Raw genomic sequence first — 6,000 nt, forward strand, 5'->3', positions numbered from 1 at the left:
GGAATATAGCCACTTTAGGTTGCTTTTTGGAATGATTAGGTCTAGTAATGCCCTCAAGCCATGTATCTATTTTGGTTCAATAATACTATTTCTATGCAATGTTTTTTTTTTTTTTTGGTTGTTATTCTTTTACATTAAAGGGTTTGATCTATTGCTCTAATAATATCATAAAAAGAATTAAATAGAGTATAAAGAATGTCTATCAATTAAAATGGTAGAAATACGTAGGTTTGAAGCGGTGTTCTCAAATTTTTGTTGATGAAATTGTTAAAGCTGGTTTCCCTTGTGGATGTGACATTTTTCCTTTCTTGCCATAGATCTGATAATGTTGTCGCTCACAATTGTTTGTAATGGTGATTTTGAGATATATTTTTTTTTCGTTGGAAGTTCCTCGTCTTACTTTGAAGAGGGCGTAGTGGGTTGGGGGTTCAATATGCCAAGTTGGTTTTGCCTTTGGTCTATCGAAGGTCTTTGATGCATCCGTTCTTTCTTCTGTTGGATGAAAAGTTGTTGACCCATCTTAGTGTTTGGGTTGAAGTAACTCTCTAATGATCTAGTAATTAAGTACATGATGCCAACAAAAACTTAGCTCAACTGACATCTGTATGTGTTAATGACCAAAAAGTCTGTACAAATCTCACACATCTATTTATACTAAAAAATGCACATCATATGATAAATATTGAATGAGAATTAACTCCAACTTTTAGTACTAATGTATATAGACATTAGAAAGATAAATTTGTGAATAGAAAATGTTCTGTTAGTTCAACCTTTACGAGAGTGAGAGTGAGAATATCGAACCATCTTTCTTGAAGATGACAATACACGTATTGTCTATCTAATTAAGTTATCTCGAAAATTTTGAATATGCAAACACATTAAACAAATTGCATCAATATGACTTTATTTTTCTAGAATATTATTCGTAGCTAGGTAATATTATAAAATTAAATACAATATTCTTAAAAAACTAATTTAATAAATAACATGAGAACAAAGGCTATTTATTTGAATAATCACGGCAATAAATTTAGCATTAAGAAAAAAGTAACAATAAATATCACTGTAGTAAAAATATGAAAATGTTTAGGCACTGAAGACAAAATCATCTCTACTCAATAAAAAGTGAAAATAAAGTTACAAATTTTAAACTTTAAACAGGTTTACTTAGCCTTCAAATTTCAGTTAATTTCAACATAATTTAATTAATTAATTAATTAACTTGTATTCTCGACCAAAAGGTTGTTTTATTTATTTATTTTTTATATTTCATGCTATTAGTAAGAATTTTAAATGGTATAACATGTATATTGAATAAACATGAGTTGATTTGACATGATGCGGTTGAAAAAATTGACAAAAAATATAAACATACTTTCCTTTTTTACCAAACATTCTCTTTGAAGCAACTAGAGATGTCTAATTTCTCCACGGGAATGGGCCCCACGAATGGGACGAAGATTCCCTGATTAGTGGGAGGGAGTGGGAGAAAAAATTCCCCGTAAGCTAACGGAGACGAGGAATGCATTCCCCGTCCCCACCCCAATTAGGTTCTACATATTTATTTAGTATAGTTATCTAATGTTATGTTATTATTATTATATAAATATTACATTTAAATTTCAAATTTAATTATTTATTGAAAAAATAATGAATATGTTTAAATTGAATATTTAAATTTAGATTATATAGGTGATAATTTTATTGATATTTACTTCTTTCTACTAAAAAAAATAATTAGCTTTTTTAGGCCAAAATTTGAGTAATTTATCTTTAAATTCAAATTGTCAGACAAAACTAACCATAATAAACAATTTAGTGATAAAGTTAATTATTAATTAAAATTTGCTTACATGTGATTTAAATTATTTGACTTTTTACCAAAAAAAAAATAATAGAAAAGAATCCCCACGAGAAACTTGATCCCACAAATTCCAGAGATTCTGCCCTGATCCCCGTGGGAAATTTCACAGGAAACAAAGATGGGGATGGAGAATGGCATTTCCGGCCCTGTCCTGCCTCGTGGATATTCCTAGAAGCAACACAACATGTTTCTTTAATATAGATCGTGTCGCTCTTATTTTGTCCAATTATTAACTTTTTTCTTCTATTTGTCTATCATGTTATATTAACTCAACTAACAATTGTCAATAAACATGTTGTTATATATGTTACAGATAATGGTCCTTCCAAATATCTCCACATTATTATGATATTGTTCGCATTGTTGATACATATTCATACCTTTGTTCTTGATTTCACATATGAAAAAAGATTTCATATCAATAAAGATAATTGTTTAAGGTTAAAAATTTACTTTTGCTCTTTGAATTTTCATGAAAGCAACAATTTAGCCTCTAAACTTTGGTTTGTAACGATTTAGTCCATATACTTTTAATTTTGTAACAATTTAATCACTGAACTAGTATGTAACAATTTAGTCCTTGTACATTCAATATTGTAACAATTTAGTCTCTATCCATGTCAATTTTTAATATTAAATCTCTAAACTTTGTATTTTGTAAAAACATTAAGTCTCTAATTAGTTTAACGGTTTATTTATGCATGAAATCTCATTAAATCTTAACATTAATTTCTATAATAGGGACTAAATCGTTACAAAATTTAAAGTTCAAGGACTAGATTGTTACATACTAAAATTCATGGACTAAATTGTTATAGAATTGAAAATATAGAGACTAAATCGTTACAAATCAAAGCTAGATTAAATGTTACTTATAGGAAAATTTAGAGATTAAAAATAATTCTTAACCTCGTCTTAATTAAGAATATCTATGGTTACAAATTGAAAATATAGGGACTAAATCGTTACAAATCAATGTTACTTATAGAAAAGTTTAGAAATTAAAAATAATTCTTAACCTCGTCTTAATTAAGAATATCCAGGTCGGAGGAGGGGCATCGTACCCCTCAAATGGTTGAGTTTAAATATATGTATATTTTGTTGATTAACAAAAATCATATATACACGCACATAGTTTTAGTTTCCAATTTTTTAGTTTACAATCAATTTGAAAGGCCTATTTCCATTTCTAATTTTTTCAATATATATATTATATATTATTTTAATATTTAGTACAAATAAGTTTTAATAAATTATTTAAGGAAAATTAATTGTATGCAAAAACTTAGATATATCTATAAAAATGGTAACTATATCTAATTAAGTTTCATTCTTTACTTATATTAGAGTTTATTAAGATGTAAATTGAGTGATCAAATCTCTAACCTCAAAGTCTATAGTACCAATTAAATTCTTAAGCTATGTTCATTTTTTCTTGTATTTGATATTAGGGAAAATAATCATTTTAGTCCATAAATTTTGAAAAAAAAAGTATTTTTGATTTATGAGTTTTCAAAATATTCTATATATATTTAATCCCCAAGTTTTTAAGACTATGTTTAACAAGTCCCTTAAGTAATTTTTTTATTATTTTAGATAGTTTTATGACGTTTTGAATTAGAAATATAAATTTAAGAAATAATTTTATAGACAAAAGATATATTTTTTAAAAAATTAATTTTCTAATTTAAAATAAAATAAAAATTAATGCATAACCTTTTAAACCTTGTCTTAAAAACTTAGAAACTAATTATATTTATAAAATTTAGGGATCAAGTGCACCTATTCTAAAAAATTTGAGAACTAAAAAGATACATTTTGAAAACATAGGGGCCAAACACACATATTTTTCAAAATTCAAAGACTAAATGAGTATTTTTTTTCCTTAATATTACTTAATCTTGATATTCTATATTTAATGTATTTAAAACTACATTAAAATGAAGATTAAATTGCAAGTTTAGTATCTAAAATTTTAAAATTTTATCTAATAAAGTCACCTAAAAATGTTTAATAGATCTATAAATTTTCAATTTTGTATCTATTATAGGCCACAAATATATTAAAAAATTTTAAAAGTTAACTATTTTATTAGACAAAAAATCTAATTCAGTATTTAATTAAATTTTCAATTTGTGGCTAATAGATACGTAAATTTTAAAATGATGTCTCCCTATTATACACAATTTTGTGCCCTCCTGGCATGAAGTTCTAAATTTGCAATTGATCATCACTTATATTTTATAGATCCCTCATTTTTCTAGCTAATGTAAAACATTATTTGCACTCCTAAACAATTAGGACAACAATATCAAAAATCAAAATTTTATTAGTTCAAAATTCAGAAATATATGTAAATTTTTTTGAAGTCTAGAGACTAAAGTTATTATTTAAACCAATTTTTAGATGCTGAGTTGAGTTATGAAGTCTAGAACTAATATGGTGAAGTTAAGAAGTATATGTTCCGGATGTAGAATTGTAAGATAAAATTACTCGATAAATATATAAAATAGAGAAATATGGAAGATGAAATTCCTCGATAAATATGCAAACTTATAAATATCATCGAAATTAAATTATTTAATACCAACTTTAAAGACGTACGTGGGGTTGTTAATTGAAAAGCAAGTGCGTTGTGACTATGGAAAGGGACTGATTACAAAACAAAAACACAATCAAAATGAAAGGGCCATTCATATTACAAACACAATCCAAGGTTGTTAACAACCACACACTCAATTATTTCTTCGTAAACCCGTTATCCACCAAATTTCTCTTTTTCCTTTTTATTTTTCTTATTTTTGGAAAAGAGTAATTAAATAATAATAATAATAATAATAATAATAACAACAACAAGAGTCCCACGATGGCGAATATATATAGTGAATTTTGAAGACTAAAAGAAAGTAAAAATTGGAAATATGGAGGAAAGAAGAAAAGGAAAAAAAAAAAAAAAATTGAGACATTGCATATAATTCATTAAAGTGGAAAAAAAAAAGAAAAGAAAAAGAAAAAGAATTTGTTTGGAGGAATTGCACTATTGAAGGTAAGCAAGAAGTCATGGAATTAGTTAGGTGTTTGATTGGAAAAATTGAACCAACTCCTTATTGTTAAATATCCCTCACAACTTCATTTTTAAGTTTCTATTCAAAAGCATTAATCACCAAAAGACACTAAAAAAGATTTAAAAGAAAATATTTACTTTATTCTTCATTGAGAACGATGCAAAAACCACCTCAAATTTATAGATATACAATAACAAGAGCATAGCCAAATTGGAGTAACTACGTGATTCTCTACTTCAAAATATAGAAAGGAAAAACTAATTCCTATATCTTGTGGCAATGTGTTTTTCAAATTTTCTCATTTAGTCACTTGATATTCAAAACACTCTTCGTAAGTCAAGAGATAAAACTTTAATAAATAAGAACTCATTACTCACTCAACATTGAGATTGAATTTATTGCACATGATCCTTCCCTACGACATTTTATTCGACACATGCGTGGACATACATGTGGGCTGACGATAACATAACAAAATAAAGCGAATAATCGAAGTTGAAGGATCCCAATCATATAATCGGTATCTCCACAATGAATGAGCTACATTTACCAATTTATAATCTTTTTACCCAACAGGTCATATCAAATACCAATAATATTACAAGATCAGACACATAACTTTATCCGAAGCTATAGACTTCTAGTGGTTTTTAATATATTTTTCTTATAAATATTAGACATGCATGGTATTGGTAACTTTAAAGAAATAACAGATACAATAGCTAACGAAAAAGGTTATAAAAGACTTTTATAGTTTTTTTCGAAGATCCTGACAACCCATGTTATTAAAAGTCTGAAATTTTTTATAGTATTTTTGTAGAATAGTCTGGATGCTATAATAAAGTATAAATGTATAGTTTATTTACTTTGCTATTAGCGTCTTTTATTAAATCTATAGTATGTTTATATAGCTAAAATAATATGTTATAACTTATAATAGCATTTTTAAACACTATAATATAGTATTAATAGCTTTAATCTTATGCTATAGTAAGGATATTTAGTCTTTTCTAATAGTTATAATTACTATAATAGTCTTTTGGTAGCATTTTTTTTTTGCACTAAATA

The sequence above is a fragment of the Benincasa hispida genome, chromosome 1 (assembly GCF_009727055.1).
Source record: "Benincasa hispida cultivar B227 chromosome 1, ASM972705v1, whole genome shotgun sequence".
Lineage (NCBI taxonomy): Eukaryota > Viridiplantae > Streptophyta > Magnoliopsida > Cucurbitales > Cucurbitaceae > Benincasa > Benincasa hispida.